Below are 19,247 nucleotides of genomic sequence, written 5' to 3' on the forward strand. Positions count from 1 at the left end.
TTGAACCAGGGTCTCCTGCATTTTAGGCAGATTCTTTTACCTTCTGAGCTACCAGGGAACACCAGCTCCCTCTCTCTCTCCATGATCTTTCTTCTGTGCATTTCTGGGTCCTAATCTTTCCTTCCCTTAATGATATGAGCCATATTGAGTTAGGACTTATGCTTATTAATTCATTTTACAGTAATTGTTTTTGTTGTTAAATCGCTGAGTCCAACTCTTTGCTGACCCAGGGATTGAACCCATGTCTCCTTCACCTCCTGCGTTTGCAGGTGGATTCTTTACTGCTAAACCCTTGGGGAAGTCCTTTTACATTAATTACCTTGTTTTAAAGGCTCTGTCTCCAAATACTATTCTCTTATGTAGTACTAGAGGTTAAGGGTTAAGACTTTAACCTGCAAAATTCACAGGGAAATCATTCAGCCCATGACAGTATAGAATAGGCCCAGTATGTTACCTGGCCAGTAGATCTCATTTTACTCATAGGAATATTGTTAATATCACTTATAGTCAAAGATTTCCAATAGATCAAAAATGGCTTTACTTCTTGTTAAATTGCTCCACTAGTCCCTGTCTCAGCTTACTTGGAAAGAAAAATAACATGTGGACAAGGCACACGCAATCCCAGCATGAAGTACAGAGTAGAGGGAGAAAAATGAAGAATCCTCCAAAAGAAGGGATGCTCTGAGCTCATTTACAGATTTAGCAAGAGCTTAGTGTAACCAGAAAACAGATGACCCAGATGAAAAAGGTGATGCTATAAATGGTGGCACATCTTTTGAGAAGAAAAATGAACAGCATGTGGAGGTATATTTGGCATTCAGGAGAGCTGATAGGGAGTCTAGATGTCAAGCATGAAAGGCATTAAAAAGGAACATTTCTGTGAAAATTTAGCAGTCAAATTTTGATGGGAAAAGAGTCATTAGACAGCCATGAGTCTGCCCTGTGATGAGTGTCGAAGCAATCTCCTGACATCATCCCTGCTTCAGTCCCTGCTGTCTTCTTCCTCTCTTCTTTCCATTCCTCTGTTCCTTCTGTGCTTTCTGTAAAAATGAATCAAGTATTCATTATACAATAGGCTTTGTCAGAGTACAGTGTTTTATACAGAGGTAAATAACATCCTAAAGGGGATAAAAGTACAAATATATAGGATTAGTTCCCATTATTGTGTCAGTTCTCTGAAACCATCACAAACACCGAACTGATAAATACTCAAACTATTGCTTCTAGGAAAACATACTACACACACACACACACACACACACACACAAACACACACACACACAAACACACACACACATACACACTGTACATTGCTTGTACATAGATTTTCAGAATTCAAATCCCTTTCACCCAGGTTTGGAGCTTCTTGTACTTCACTACACTTCTCCCTACAATCTATATTTTCTTCTGGTTACAGAAATATAAGTATAATATATATATATGTGTGTGTGTGTAGTGTGTGTGTGTGTGTATGGAGAGAGAAAGACCATATAAAGGAAATGTGAATGTATATATCATTCTATAAATAATTACACATAGAATAATTATATATATATATGTATGTATGTTATATGGACTTTGCTGGTGGCGTGAGACTGTAAAGAATCTGCCTGTAGTGTGGGAGACTTGGGTTTGATCCCTAGGTTGGGAAGATCCCTTGGAGAAAGGAATGGCTACCCACTCCAGTGTTCTTGCCTGAAGAATTCCATTGACAGAGAAACCTGGTGGGCTACAGTCCATGGGGATGCAGAGTTGGACATGACTGAATGATTTTCACTACTATGTATATATATATATATATATATATATATACACACACACACATATATATGTACATATCAGATATATAAATGTCCAAACAATAATGTAAAGATTAGCAAGGGAAGTTAAATAACATAGCTAAAGGATTCTGAAGTTTCATTGGAAGCACCTTCAGTATTCTACACAGAAGAGTGTTTATCTATAACTCCATATATAAAATTTCCCTCTTTTTGTGTACCTACAATGTGCCAACAACTGTCCTAGGCCTTTAATATAAATTAATCCCCATAATAATGTTATAAAAGTGATGTGACAATCTTCACTGTAATATTACAAAACTGGGTCTCAGAAAAGTAAAATTGTCAAAGACTGTGCACCCTGTAACCTGCAGAGTCGAAATTTGAAACCAGATCTCCCCATGCCAGTAATCCAGACCAGTGAAGGGATCTAGTGTACTATATCACCTTACGAGCTGAGATCTCTCCTTCCTGCTATGTCTCAAAGATCTTCATCCTGAAATAACAAGGTGCAGCAAACAGAGAAAAACAATACGAAGAGGACGAAACCGGTATTGTGTTAGAAAGATTAAAGTAGAGGAAGAATGCTGAGCAGGATCTAAGTGTGTCCACTTAGGTATAAACCTCAAACTAGAGATGGTCAACCGCAGAAGGCAATGGCACCCCACTCCAGTACTCTTGCCTGGAAAATCCCACGGACGGAGGAACCTGGTAGGCTGCAGTCCATAGCGTCACAAAGAGTCAGACATGACTGAATGACTTCACTTTCACTTTTCACTTTCATGCATTGGAGAAGGAAATGGCAACCCACTCCAGTGTTCTTGCCTGGAGAATCCCAGGGACGGCGGAGCCTGGTGGGCTGCCGTCTGTGAGGTCGCACAGAGTTGGACACAACTGAAGCGACTCAGCAGCAGCAGCAGCAGCGACAGTTAACAGAACAGGTATTTCTGGGAGTGGTGTTGAAAGATGAAGGAGTATTGAATTAGCCAATTGTGAAGAGGAAAGGATAACAGCTGGCAGGTAGAATAATTAGGGCAAGAAGGCAGTGAGGAAGAGGAAACAGTCTTCTGGGAAGTGAAGCTGTGGGGCCCTGGGTGTGAGCGAGGCCCATGCAGCTGGTGGTGCTCAGTCCAGCAGGAGTTGAACAGCACGTGGTCAGTATGGAGGAAGGAGATAAGTAGAAAAGGGTTTTGAAGGTAGTGATTCTAGATATGGAAATTTTCTCAAGGTGATACGTTGCAATGTTAATTAATTTTTAAAGTGAGAAAACGGTGTTTGATCAATTTGTCAAAAAGTTTAAATGATGTATCTGAGGAATTCTTAATAAGAATGTACAAAGAGGTAGTGTGGATCCCAGAAGTGACTTTAGATGGCACCCATTCCAGTACTCTTGCCTGGAAAATCCCATGGACGGAGGAGCCTGGTGGGCTGCAGTCCATGGGGTTGCAAAGAGTCGGACACGACTAAGCAACTTCACTTTTCACTTTTCACTTTCATGCATTGGAGAAGGAAACGGCAACCCATTCCAGTGTTCTTGCCTGGAGAATCCCAGGGATAGGGGAGCCTGGTGGGCTGCTGTCTATGGGGTCGCACAGAGTCGGACACGACTGAAGTCACTTAGCATTTAGCATCGAAAATATTCATTTATAAGGATAACAACAACAATAATATTAGATTTTTACTGTCTTTAATAAAGGAAAAAGAAAGATTTATGATTTATATGCTATCTTAACATAAACCACAAAAAGTACAAAGGATGTCCCAGGATCTGTTGCCTAGAGATTATACCTGCAGTTTTCATTGCTATATACATAATTGATTTGTAATATCTTTAATAGGAAAGAGACCAGTAAAATAAAATAACATAAAGTAGATAAAACAAAAGCATTTGTTTTCATAAAGTTAGGGTTGTAATGTTTTTACCTGCAGATGCAATGTTAATTATCTTGGGACTATCTCTGCTTTGTTCTTATTGTGCTGTTGTTTTGTTTTGCTTTTAACCATTTTTCTGCTTTCTGAGTCAATGATCCAATGTTTTCAACAATATTGAGGTAGTGGTATTAATACTTGTACACTGAAGAAGACAGTCCCTGTCCTTAAAGATGCATGCAAAAATCAACACAAATGAACCTCAGGGACATATGGGCTACAATACACAAGCATTGCACCTACAACACACAAGCATTGAGTTGAGTAAGGAAAGATTCAGTATGTCAAAAAATGTCATATCCAGGGGCTTCCCTGGTGGTTCAGTGATTAAGAATCTGCCTTCTCAATGCACAGGACTTGGGTTCGATCCCTGGTTGGGAACTAAGATTCCACCTGCTGAGGGGATTCTAAGCCTGCATACCACACCTGGAGAGAAACCCGCATGCTACACCTAAGACCAGATGCAGCCAAATAAATATTTTTTTAAAATGTCATATCCAAAGTTAGGAGGAAGAGAGTCCTACTCTCTCTGAAGGATTCCTTGTTACAATCTTACCCGGATCATACATGTCTATATAATTGCCCTGTAATATCCAAGGTTCTGTGCTGAGCTCAGTGAAACCAACTGGCTAATCATTCCTTGCCGGGGTCCAGCCCCGGCTGATCCAGGGTATTCGAAGCGGGGACAGCGTCGGCGACCTATTTATTTAAATATTTTATCAAAGATATAAAGAGTAATAGGATGAGGATAGCTCAGTGAGGAAATTCAGTGGAGAAAAGAGGCTGAATAAACTTCCAAAGCAGGGAATTCACATCACCTACGAAGGCCGCAGGCGTCCTCCCGTTCTCCCAAAGGAGAGGAGACACTAAGGCCTCCCCGGTCGGATCTTAGAAGCCCAGGCAAAATTAGTAGGCTTGACGAGCTTCCCCGCCTCAGAGGAAAAATTCAGCTAGAAGGTAAAAGAAAGAAAGACATGGGGAGACCAAGTTTCGGTGAACAAGGCCCGCGCTTTATTTTCCAAAGTAGTTTTTATACCTTAAGTTATGCATAGAGGATAATGGGGGAAGGGGTAGAGTCATGCAGCAGGCCAGGCTTTCTTCCTGCAAACTTATCATATGCAAAAGCTTAGGTGATTTGCCTCATCTTCTGGCCCGGAGGCCTGTTAACATTTTAAGACCCTTTCTTCAGAAAACTTATTTTTCTCTAAAGGTGATTGGTCAGGAGCCACCCTCCAAAAGCATTAGATAAAGTTGCATTCCTACAGAGCAAAGGTGTGGTGGGCTATAACAAGAAAAAGAATTAACTCAAGGGTCCCAGGTTACAAACATTAAAGCTACTACTTACACCAATTATATTAATCAATACACTGCCAGGGACACAGCAGGTAAGGGATATGGAAACTTAGCAGCAAACATTGGCCCAACAAGTGAAAAAATCCTTCACCAATACAATTTCTAATCAATCTTTTAACTACTCAAAAGAATCTGTGTTTAGACAGTTTAGAACGTCTCCTGCCTCTCACAGTTGGGAGGCTCTGAGCAATCACATGTGGCCGGAAAAACCTATTCAGGCAGGCTAGAGGATTTCCAAAGGAGTTTGTAGGTTAAACACTGTCACACCCAGGAATTATTAACTGGAGCTGTAAGCTAACTCTTTTTTCAGAGAGAGGTAGTGGGGGACAGCCCCCCGTAAAGTCAGAGGTGTAGGTGAAAGCACAAAGCAGAAAGTAGGCAGACTCTGGTTTTGGGGATAGATGGGGGACTCCTGAGGCTCGATCCCGCCTTTGCGTATGCCGAGCCTCCTTCCTCATGACATTTGTCATGGGCGGAGTTCCTCACGCTGGCTCCCAGCAGTGATAGAATTCCAGTTGAGCTATTCCAGATCCTGAAAGATGATGCTGTGGAAAGTGCTGCACTCAATATGCAATATGCACTATGCACTCAATATGCAATATGCACTATGCACTCAATATGCAATATGCCGGCTCCCGGCAATTCCTAGAATACTAACTGCTTATTTGGAAAGGGAATCTCTCTGGTATAAATATTAGTTAGGGAAGCCTGTGAATAAATCAAAGGAAATTAACAAAATATTTTATCCAGAAATGTATCCGTCACTTCATTGCTTTCATTATTTTAATGGTAATCTTGTGGAAAAAAAATATTGTTTACTAGTTAAGTTACCATTTTGAGGACAAAGATGGTTCAGTGGCATATCGTGGATGCAAGATATGCTGTTTGTCACGTAACTGAAGAATTAGGCTCAAATTTTCTTGTAGAGGGCCAAGATATATAATTATATATAGACAGAGGAAGATACTAAATACTAAAGTCATCATGGATGCTAAGAAAAATGAATGGGTTTGAATTCTGACTGACTGCTTCCTGATTGTGTGATATTTGATCTTAGATCTCTCAGCCTGTTTCTTCAACTGTAAAAGCAGAATAACAGTGCCTCCTTTAGCTGTAAAGCTTATATGCAACTATATTATCACTTTAAATGGTTTCTAGTTGCACTTGTCTAGATTTTTAGACAAGTAACCACCCTAGTAACAAGCAAAGTGTGTCATTGTCGTGAAGTGAAACACTTTATATATTCAAAGGTAAGAATGTTATTCCTGGATTAAGAAATGAACCCTTGAAATGCATTACACACACAAAATTCAATATGCTGAAATTTTAGATCAGAAATAAGCATATGTGCACTAGATTGCTATTTTTTAAAATTAATTAGCTTTCTTTTTAGAGCAGTTCTAGGTTTATTAAAAAAAAAAAAAAAAACTGAGCAGGAAATTCAACATCTCCCTATACTTTTCCCTATGATTAAAATCTTTACCAGTGATGAACCAATATTGCTACATTATTATTAACTAAATTCAGTAGTTTATACTTAGGTTATATCTTTGTGTGATGCAGAAAGAGAGACAGATAGACCCTTTCTACCTGGCGTGGGTCACCAGAAGTCAAGGTGAACCTGAGTTTGCATGGAACTCTCTGCTTCCCAGCCACATCAAATGATGCCAGGGAATATCATTCAACTTCAAAGGGTGTCCACTATGACAGGCATGAGGTAATTTTATCTTTACAACAAAATCTTTGTATTTTAAAAATCTATATACATGAAGTGGTCATCTGTTAAATGGATTACCTCCATTATTCTTCTGTGGAAACTGAGGTTTAGAAAAGTCAGATCACTTGCCTCGAAGTCCAGGGATAATAAGTGGCAGAAATGGAATTTGTACTTGAATGTGCTGACTCTACATTGCTGACCAGTACATTTCCAGACCTGCAGGGTGCTTCTCTGACAGCTCAAGAGGGTTGGAATGTATTGATAAATTGAATACAACTTATTATTTAATTATTAACTGTGTATTACAAGTTATAAATGTATTATATTCAAAGGAATAAAAATATGGAGGAGGAATTTTCCCTTCTCCAGAAATGTTTTCATAACTTAATATTTAATCTAATCAGCATTGACCCAGGACTTAAGCCTGGCACCCTGCTTGGCATGGAAGAGGCAAGTATTGAAGCACATTGATCAATTACCTATAGATGATCAGAAAACATTTGGTTGCACCCACAGATAAACAGTATTGCAAAGTATGGAGACAATTGCTGAAGCTAGGGATGTGCCCTTGGTATTACCAGAACACAAAGGAAGGGCAGTTGAGAGTAGCAGGGGGAGAGAAGGTCTCGTTTTCTTTTTCTTTTCTTGTTTTGTAAGCCAAGCTTGTACTCTGCGATTCTTCTTGAGTCCCAGTGATGTAATTCTGAAGCCTGGACAGCATTTGATGCCTCCCAAGTCTGTAGTAAACAGAGTTCTTTTAATGATGTGGCCTCTGCTTAAATCTCATCTCTCTTCCTCAACCTTGGTTGCCTTGCAGGTTTAGTTGCCAGTTTCTGAATCTTTTTCTTCTCTACCCAAAGTAAAATCTCTCCGAGGACCAAAAGCGTGTGTCCTATACCCCTATATCTTCATCCCCCAGCAGAGGGCTCTGTTCTTAACTCAATAATGTGTGATGAACCTAGCAAGTTATATTAAAATATATTACTGAATTACAGCTATGTCTACACATGTTAACTTAGTTGCAGCAGTGAGGTGATTTTCTGTTTAATTCCAAACAGGAATATATTTGAAATAAAGTAGAACCCGATTATCATCATAAAGGCATCGCCAAAACTCGTTTATTTAAACTCCTGGGAAGCAGTGGAAAGTAGAAGATGATAGTCTTATTTTATAGAAGGAAAAGCGGTCTATACATGCACTTATACTGCATTCCAATCCTATCCCCTGAAACTTAATGCTTACATCAGGTAAAATTTACTGCTCAATAGTCTCATGAAATAATAGGAAAAAACCTATTCTGGATAATGAGAGAACTGGGCTTCTGCCCTAAGATCACCAGTGGACAGCTGTTTGATGGTAGTTTCTCTAACCTCCGGTGTGAGTACTCTCTTCAGTACTACTCTGGATTCAGTACTACTACAGATTCCTTCAAAACTCTCGATGGTATTTTGCACTTAAAAAGCAAAACCTTGATGTGACTGTTAGCTTCCTAAAGTCTTTCCAGTATATCTACTTAACTAAAGCAATGGTTAAATCAGTTTCTTAGATTCTTGGAAACTGCATCAATCATTCAGTTAATAAGTTGTTTTGCTGAACACTTGTACAAAGTTTAAGAGATAAGATCCTGAGAACTTTAAAGCATTTACTGTCTTAACCTAATGGTATGGAGTATTTAATGCCCCTCCTGTATCCACTGATCTTGCACTTTGGATGGAGCATGAGCAACAGGCTATGCAAAGTGATACCTCCCTGTCACCATGGCAACCCTGCTATCAGAGTGAAATTGGATCAGGCTGTTCCCCATTCAGAATTGTTCAGAATCCTTTGATAGCTACCCTTCTTTATAACAATGTTTTACAGTCTGTGCTGTCTACTAGCCTGGTGAAATCTTCCTCTGTATGAAAATAAAGTTATGTGTCCTTATTCAGATAAAGTTGGAAAACACTGTATGTCACCCTCTTGGAGAGTGACAATACACACTAACATTTTAGAACCTTTGATAAGTCCCAAAATTCAGAAACCTGTTTTATCTTCCCAGTTTCCCTCTCCTAATTCTTCCTACTATCAGAGCTCTGGCAATGTGTCCGCATAAAACCCTCATATCTGGGACTTCCTTTTATCCAGAAGTTGGTTAAGTAAACCAGTCCTGGCCAATGAAATTTAAGTGTAATTGAATTGGGTGGAGCTTCTGGAAACAATATTTTAAAGGAAGATCCTCCTCTGTTGGCATGCTTCCTATGTTTTCATCCCCTTTCTTCCTCCTTTCTCAGACACAGATGTGAAACCTACAGCAGGCATCTTGTGACCATGAGCACACAAGTTGAATTGTTGGAATGGAGTGCAGAAAGGCTGAGGAATTCTAGGTCCTAGCACAGCTGCTCTAGCCCAGAGTCCCTACCTCTGGACTTCTGGTTAAAGCAGGGAAATACATTATCTATGTAAAACACTATTTGTCAGATTATCTTATTATTTGTGACAAAATAATTCCTAAAGGTTACAGCAGGAATTTATCACTGTTTAACTTCTAACAAGATTTTCTGGAAACACTTTCAGTGATGTTGCCTCTGTTACATTTACATTGGAGCTGTAATAAATTAACAAAAAGTTAGAGGCTTAAAATAACACACATTTATTATCTGAAAGTGAGAAGTTTGACACAGGTCTCACAGTGCTAGAATCAAGGCATCATTACTTTCTAGAGACTCCAGAGGAGAATTTGTTTCTTGCTCTTCCCAGCTCCTAGAGGTCACTTGTTTTCCTTGACTCACGTTTCCTTTCTTCAGCTTTAAAGTCAGTAATGTTGAATCTATCTTACTCCTCTTCTACCCCCATGTCTCACTTTCTAAACATAGCTGGGAAAGGGTTTCAGCTTTTAAGAAATCATGGAATTAGATTAGAACCCTTTGGATAATTCAGACATCATCCCCAAATCTGTAATATGATCATCATCTTCAAAATCCTTTTTGCCACATGACATAACATATTCACAGGTTCTAAAAATTTGTACATGGATAACCTTGGAAGCCATGACCAAACCACCATTAGGATAAATCTCATATCCTTAGCATCAGTCTTTTGTGATCTGACTTGAATGTCACTTTCCTAGTCACTTTTTCCTCCCCATTATTCATTCTTCTTTTCTATAATTCTGTCACATGGATCCATATACTGTGATTGGGGCAATTTTACTTTCCTGGTTAGGTTACAAGCCCATCTCTTGTATTTTTAGAATCTGGGACAAACATCCAAATGGAGGTCCACCTACCTTATATATAAATAGAGAAAAACTGCAAATCAACTATCAAACTAATAAATGGATCCTATCTTATTACTATGTCAAGTACACCTTGATAATGGTCTTGAAGACTTAACTTCAAACATAGAATTGTCTTCTTCTCTCAGAATTCTACTCCAGAATGTGGCCGCACAAAAGAAAATTACCCTAAGGCTTCACAATGGTCTATGTTCTGAAACCTACATATCTGAACAACCCAGCCCATTATTCAGAGCTCCAGCCACACTCCTGACAATCAACCAAGTCTTGGCCACTATTCAGTAGTATTGTTATGACAATACAGTGCAATCTGCACTCAGAAGATTAAAGCTGGAAAAAAGTATTGCACATACTTGGGAACTCAAGTGACCTGAGTATCTAGAGCATGGTCTAGAAGGTGTGCTATGGGCTCTGGGGGAGGAGTAACATGACCTGAGAAAGGATGGAGGTTGATCCTCTAAAGTTCAGGATTTAATACATAAGCACCTCTTTCCCAGGTGTAAGGAAATTACTGCTTATATGTCTGGTTCAAAATTCTGCTCATTGGACTTCCTGGTGGTTCATTAGCTAAGAATCCACCTGCCAATGTAAGAGACATGCGTTTGATCCCTGGTTCAGGAAGATTCCATACACTGTGGGGCAACTAAACCCATGCACTGCAACTTTTGAAGCCCACACTTGTGCTCCGAACAAGAGGATCTACCGCAAGGAGAAGCTTGTGCATCACAATGAGAGAGTAGCCCCAGCTCACCACAACTAGAGAAAGTCCACGTGCAACGATGAAGACCCAGCATAGCCAAAAAAAAAAAAAAATTCTGCTCCTTATTTTCCTGTTAATATGATCTAGTTTATTTCTCAAGATCAACCTAATTTGTCAAACTTTCAGTGGAAGCTTTTGTGATTATCCTTCCTTATCCTAATGATGACATATTACTTTCTTTCCAGAATACAAAAAAAGTACTTTTAAATAATAATAACATATATAGCATATAAATGATATATAATACATGTGGTATATATGCATATATGATGTACCTATGATTTTAATATTATATTATATATAACAATGCCCTAATATTTATTGAGGGCATTGCATGTACCATGCACTGTGCTATTTGAGCTATAGCTATTAAGTAACATACTGCTACAATCACATGGTTGTATTTTGTAGTTAGTTATATAAGTGTCTGAGCACAAGGTCTCATATAACTGAGACCTTGGTCTCATTTCATATAACTGAAGGGTTATATGAAATAATCCTTCTCTCTGTGCTGTATTTACAATAACTATGATGCACCCATCACAGAGTAAGTTTTAGATAAATGCTTGCAAAATGAATACAGGGTTGATTGGAGCTTTGTATTTGTCTGATGCTATAAGTCTCCTTATTTTCTTTTTCCTCTCCCTAGACATTTCCCAAACTGACCACAGTAGATTATTTTAACGAGGCAGTAAACAGCAATCTGAATGACTGGAGAATGAATGACTTTTCTTACCATTTTCCTAACACATGACCATTTTAAAGATACCATGGAAGGGCCTGATGTTTGGATGTTGGATAAGAAAAGTGAAAGGCCTTGATACAGCAGATATCACTGAGAATGTTGGAAACATGGTTACTTTTCCAGCCATCATGTTGACATAGTTATTTTGCAAGATAAAGTGTTCCATGCTAAGGGTCAAGTTTGCAGAGAGTTCACATGCAGTGGAACAACTTCCTATAAGAGATTTCAAGAGCTTTTTTTTTTTTTTTTAAATATTGAGTATATGATAATTTGTCCCCATTCTAGTCAGTCTGTGGTATATTTAGTATTTACCCCACCTGTGATAAAATGTTATACCTTTTCTCCCTTGAGCTGAACAAAGATTCTTATAAATTTCATGTTCTAATGAGTTGATAATGCATTGGCAATGAGTTATAGCCTAGTTCCTAGTGAATTTGTAAAACGAGCTTTTGGATATATTATAAAAATCAACATTATTTATGTCCTTCAGTAAATATGAATAATGAATCAGTTTAGCTTAAGTGGAATAAATCAACTCAAAATTTAATAAATGAAAGCAAGTTACAAAATACTCAGGAAGACTCATCTTTCCCTAGAGATTTTTATCAAACATACTTATCTCAGATTTCTTACATATATACATATGTGTGCGTAAGTGAAAGTCACTCAGTCATGTCATACTCTTTGAGACCCCATGAACTATACAGTCCTAGAATTCTCCAGGCCACAATACTTCAGTGGGTAGCCTTTTACTTCTCCAGGAGATCTTCCCAACCCAGGGATTGAACCCAGGTTTCCCACATTGCAGGTGGAATCTTTACCAGCTGAGCCACAAGGGAAGCTCAAGAATCCTGGAGTGGGTAGCCTATCCTTTCTCCAGCGGATCTTCTCAACCCAGGAATTGAACCAGGGTCTCTGCATTGCAGGTGGATTCTTTACCAACTGAGCTATCAGGGAAGCCCCTATATCCATATATAGACACATAAGTAAGCAAAAAGATAATAGTTTATTATTTATACAAACTTATTTCCTTATTGATATAAACTTATTTTCTTTTATTTAGAAAATAGCATTTTTGTTCTATATAGTAAATTGTCAACTAAAACATCTTGGGGTAGACGTAATCTGAGAAACTGAAACAAATTATATGGATCAGATATTTATGCTCAAAGAGGCTAGAAATGGAATGAGCTTAAGTAAAGTATATTTTTAACATACCTGGTTGTGACAACAGAAATATTAGATGAGTAACATAATTGCCTAAAATATCAGAAATCTTTTACTCTGCCCCTAAGGGAAACATGGTGCTGATTTGTACATAATTTTTACTTATGGTTTAAGAAGTGACATCTTTATCTCATAGTCACCTTAATGTTCCAGTGAAATATGAATAATTTCTAAAATCAGATACACCTGATTCAACCTCCAGTTCTGCAAATAACTGTGTAACATCTGACAAGTCACTAATCTTCTCTTAGCTTCTATTTACCTACCAAGTAAATATCATGCTTAATTCTTTGGATTGTTGTAAGGGTTATTCATGGGGTCTCAAAGAGTCGGACACGACTGAGCGACTGAACTGAACTGAACTGGAGGGTTATATGAAATAATCCACATAAAATGGCTGGACCATTTCTAAGCATAAATGACTAAGAAATAATTCCTATTTTTTCTTTCTACCTGACTTTAAATATTTTGGAATGAATTACATGACAAAATACAGATAAATTATGTCAACTATTAAGTTTGGGAGCAAAAACCTAGGTTGATTTCTACATTAGACGAGTAAAGACCTGAAACCTATATTTATGATGTATACAATATACTTGAGTAGAAAAAGAAAGAAAAATCACATTTGAAGGAAGTCATTCAAATACTATCTTTTTGATGATTGACTTTTGTATACAAATTCATCAGCTAAAAGCATCTTTTCTCTCCTTTAGCTTTCATTTGGATTGGATTCTTTCAACATATTGGATTCTTGCTATAAGTTACCAGGAGTGTTAGGTGTTGTATTTTTCTCCCCCACCCTTCCCTCTCACCCTCTCTTTCTCTCTCTCTCTCCTGTGTCTGCAGTCTTTTCCTTTTAATCTCCACTTTCTTCCTGCATTCATTTCTCCTTTGTCCACCACTATTTGACTTTAGCCTCACTTCTCTATTGAAACTGTTCTATCTGAGGTCAAAAATGACTTCCTACTTTCATAAATAATCTCTTAACCTTATCTTAATTTGTTTCAGGAAAGAAGCAGGAGATGGGGGTAGGTAGGCAAAATGCTATCAGAATTGGAGGTGGGATGGGGTGTAAGGGAATGCATTAGAAATCTTGAGATGACATAGTTTAAATATTGCTAAAGTGTCTGCATTTTTGCACTGAGATTCTTTCCCAGTCTGGAGAGTTAGAGGGGCAGCAATAGATAAAATGGCCAAACAGATATAATAGAATAAAATTGGTCCTTTACTTTGTATTTTGCCTTTGACAGCTTAGTACCAATAATGCTAATAAACTACAGCTTCATTTTAATTACTCAGGCTCCAGGTCTCTCCTAGTTCAGCTCTCTTTGGCCTCTTATTTGAACAATTATGATAACTTCTAACCAGCATCCAGACAATTCCCTCGCTAATCTAACTTCCATAGTCATGAGAATCACCTTTCACATGTGAAAATGCTATAAAGTAAAATGGCCAAAGTTTCACTACTTTAACCCAACTGTGGTTATAATTTTGTAATGTTTAGCTTTACATCATTGTATTTATATGGTATAGGTTAGTTTCTGTCCTACCAACAACACTTTGCCATAGGATAAGCATTTCCCTATGTCTCCTGGAAATACAGTAGAAAAGATTAAACTTAAACTAAGTATTGCTTCAATGCTGTCAGAAGCCCTTATGCTTGGGGCTGGTGCACTGGGACAACCCAGAGGGAGGGTATGGGGAGGGAGGAGGGAGGAGGGTTCAGGATGGGGAGCACAGGTATACCTGTGGTGGATTCATTTTGATGTTTGGCAAAACCAATTAAAAAAAATGTTCAAAAATAAATAAATAATGGCTGAGTAATACTCCATTGTGTATATGTACCATAGCTTTCTTATCCATTCATCTGCTGATGGACATCTAGGTTGCTTCCATGTCCTGGCTATTATAAACAGTGCTGCGATGAACATTGGGGTACACGTGTCTCTTTCCCTTCTGGTTTCCTCGGTGTGTATGCCCAGCAGTGGGGTTGCTGGATCATAAGGCAGTTCTATTTCCAGTTTTTTAAGGAATCTCCACACTGTTCTCCATAGTGGCTGTACTAGTTTGCATTCCCACCAACAGTATAAGAGGGTTTCCCTTTTCTCCACACCCTTTCCAGCATTTATTATTTGTAGACTTTTGGATCTCAGCCATTCTGACTGGTGTGAAATGGTACCTCACAGTGGTTTTGATCATTTCTCTCATAATGAGTGATGTTGAGCATCTTTTCATGTGTTTGTTAGCCATCTGTATGTCTTCTTTGGAGAAATGTCTATTTAGTTCTTTGGCCCATTTTTTGATTGGGTCATTTATTTTCTGGAGTTGAGCTGTAGGAGTTGCTTGTATATTTTTAAGATTAAGTGTTTGTCAGTTGCTTCATTTGCTATTATTTTCTCCCATTCTGAAGGCTGTCTTTTCACCTTGCTAATAGTTTCCTTTGATGTGCAGAAGCTTTTAAGGTTAATTAGGTCCCATTTGTTTATTTTTGCTTTTATTTCCAATATTCTGGGAGGTGGGTCATAGAGGATCCTGCTGTGATGTATGTCAGAGAGTGTTTTGCCTATGTTCTCCTCTAGGAGTTTTATAGTTTCTGGTCTTACGTTTAGATCTTTAATCCATTTTGATGAAACTGGAGCCTATTATACAGAGTGAAGTAAGCCAGAAGGAAAAACACCAATACAGTATACTAACGCATATATATGGAATTTAGAAAGATGGTAACAATAACCCTGTGTGCGAGACAGCAAAAGAGACACTGATGTATAGAACAGTCTTATGGACTCTGTGGGAGAGGGAGAGGGTGGGAAGATATGGGAGAATGGCATTGAAACATGTAAAATATCATGTATGAAACGAGATGCCAGTCCAGGTTCGATGCACGATACTGGATGCTTAGGGCTAGTGCACTGGGACGACCCAGAGGGATGGTATGGGGAGGGAGGAGGGAGGAGGGTTCAGGATGGGGAACACATGTATACCCGTGGCGGATTCATTTTGATATTTGGCAAAACTAATACAATTATGTAAAGTTTAAAAATAAAATAAAATAAAAAAAAAAAAGAAAAAAAAAAATAAATAAATTTCAAGGTAAAAAAAAAAAAGGAACTCAATAATCACAATGTATAGAAACAAATAGTAGTAACCAAACCACTAGGATTCAAATCTTGTCTCAAACTAAATAGCTTGTGACTTTGAATAAGTAATTTGATATTGCTACATCAAAATGTCTACATTAGAGAAGATATATTTGTATCATATGATTTTTGTGAGGATCAAATAGATAAAACGACTGGCACATAGTCACACATATTATATATATATATGTATATATATATTATATATACATATATATAATATATTCTATGTAAGTAACACATATGATATAGATCTTATACATTATATATAAGCAACACATATACTATATATATACTATATATATAAATATATAGTAATGTGATTATATATATATCACATTAGTACATCTGGAAAGCATGAGGAAAACATACACACATTATATTTTCTGGGAGGGAGGTGCATGCTAATTCGCTTCAGTGTGTCTGACTTTTTGCATCCCTATGGACTGTAGCCCTCCAGGCTCCTCTGTCTATGGGATTCTCCAGGTAAGAATATTGGAGTGGGTTGTCGTGCCTTCCTCCAGGGGATCTAACTGACACAGGGATCAAACCTGCACCTCTTACATCTACGAGCACTGGCAAACGGGTTCTTAACCACTAGCACACCTGGGAGGGAGGTAAATCCGTGTAACAAAAAAAGTCAAAGACTGGATTTCAAAAATCAAAGAATGGATTTCAAAAGTCAAAGAATGGATTTCAAATTTTAGATACATTGTGTCTAATGTAGCTCTAACACTAGTAGTTACTATGCAATTTTGGGCAAATATTTCTACCCAGCTACTTACAACCATGATTATATTCTACAGGTTTCATAGATGAGGAAAACTAAGGGTCAGAGAGTCTCTTAATCAACATTTCACAAATGGGAAATGAAACCAAGGATTCAAAAGCAACCCCCGACTACATCGTGACCTCTGTAAAATACACACATTGATTCAAGCGATCCTGAAAATTCTTTGAACAAGCATCAATTACATGATACTCTAAAACAACTACTAAAATAAGTGAATTCACTAAATAAGTAATTCACTAAAATAAGTGAATATAGTTGTCCTACTCAGTTAAAATGTATTAACCGAGACATTATTTAACACTTTTAAATAAAATCATCTCTGCTGATTACAAAAATAAAATACTATCCCATTCTTTACTGTGAGATTCATTTTTCTTTTCCTATTTCTTGACACAGTGCCAAAAAACATAGACGTTTAGCGATTGTTCTTTTTTTCTCCTTCTTACTTGTTAGAATGTGATGGAAAATAAATAATGAAAACCTCTTTACTGCCAAGAACTGTTCCAGTGTATTCAGAAGCTCTGCTAGTAACAATAGACATCTTTGTGTCAAAATTACCTTTACTGAGATATTTCCTCTTTCTTCTTTGATTCAAAGGTATGTTTTACAATAGCAGCATAAAGCCTACATTAAGTATAAACTTCAGGAAGTATAACTGAATAGTATAATATGTTCAGTGCCAAAGTTCACACTGCTTTGAACCTTACAAATGTCACCCTATCTTACAGGTTTCAAAAATGTGTCTTTACTGGGAATATAAGAAAGCTTCAAAGGTTTCTGAGTCAGGCTCCAGGCTCTTATAATTGGAGGGTAGATGTCTTCTCACTCAAAATGTGCCCAGAAATAGATTAGAAATAAGCGAGATAGTTCTGACTGGAAGTTAAATGAAAAAGCTTATATGTTAATAAGTCCCCAGTTATGAATTAAAGATAAAAATTATTTATTGTAGAAATACCATTATGGCCCGAGGAGAACTAGATACAACATTAGAGTTATTTAAACTAAATGCTTCCTTTTTAATCAAGGAAATTGAAGTCCAGAGAGGTTAATAAGGTACATCACACAGTGAGTTCAGGAAAAAGTTGGGACTGGAATTGAGAAATTGGGACTTTTACTGCAATGAAACTTATGATGTCTTTTTCAATGTGCCATTTATGTGTAAGACTGACATCAGGCCAGCCTACCAGAGTCTGTCATTCTGATTGTAGATATATTGCTTGGCCTTTGTTTTTAGTGAACTAACACAGAGGATTTGTGAACACCTTGTTGCATATGAAGTTGTTAAAATTTTACATTCAAGCTAAAACTGGTTTCCCTGTGGGATGCCACAGGGAAAGTGTCATGTCATTGCAAGAAAGGATCAGTTTATTTTCAGACTTAAATATAAGCAAAAAGTGATATTTTTTCTGCCTAAGCATTTAACACCCCTCTTTTCAGTGCAAATAGTAAAGACGGTACCACCAGAGAAAGAGAACCAATGGAAATGTATGAGAAACACAGAGGGGTCTTGAGTCAGGGATAGACAGCTATGGCATCCTGAGTCACAGGCAAATTTCAAAGATCATATAGCAAGAAAAGAAGGCTGAGTAATACTCTACTGTGTACATGTACCACATCTTCTTTATTCATTCATTTTTTAGTGGAAATCTAGGTTGCCTCCATGTCCTGACTATTGTAAACAGTGCTACAGTGAACACTGGGATATATGTGTCTTTTTCAGTTATGGTTTTCTCAGGGTATATGCCCAGGAGTGGGATGGCTGGAGAATGTTACTCAACCATAAAAAGCAACCGATTTTAGTCAGTTCTACTGAGTGGATGAACCTACAGACTGTTATACAGAGTGAAGTAGTCAGAAAGAGAAAAACAAATATTGTATATTAATGCATACGTGTGGAGTCTAGAAAAAATTGGTACTGATGAGCCTATTTGCAGGGCAGGAATAGAGACACAGAGGTGGCAAACAAACTTGTGGGCATAGTGGTTGAAGGAGAGGGTGGGACAAATTGAGACAGTAACCTTGAAACATATACATTGCTGCTACTGCTAAGTCACTTCAGTCGTGTCTGACTCTGTGTGACCCCATAGACGGCAGCCCACCAGGCTCCCCCGTTCCCGGGATCGTCCAGGCAAGAACACTGGAGTGGGTTGCCATTTCCTTCTCCAATGCATGAAAGTGAAAAGTGAAAGTGAAGTTGCTCAGTCGTGTCCGACCCTCAGCGACCCCATGGACTGCAGCCTACCAGGCTCCTCCGTTCATGGGACTTTCCTGGCAAGAGTACTGGAGTGGGGTGCCATACATTACCACATGTAAAATAGAAAGCCAATGGGAAGTTATTATATAACACAGGGAGCTCAACACAGTACTCTGTGACAACCTAGAGTGGCGGGATGGGGAGGAGGTTTAAGAGGGAGGGGACATGTATATACTCATTGTTGATGTTTTACAGCAGAAACCAACACAACATTGTAAAGCAATTATCCTCCAATTAAAAAGCAAACCAGGCAAAGCCTGTGTAAAAATCATGTGTT

The sequence above is a fragment of the Bos mutus genome, chromosome 29, assembly GCF_027580195.1.
Source record: "Bos mutus isolate GX-2022 chromosome 29, NWIPB_WYAK_1.1, whole genome shotgun sequence".
NCBI classification, from domain to species: domain Eukaryota; kingdom Metazoa; phylum Chordata; class Mammalia; order Artiodactyla; family Bovidae; genus Bos; species Bos mutus.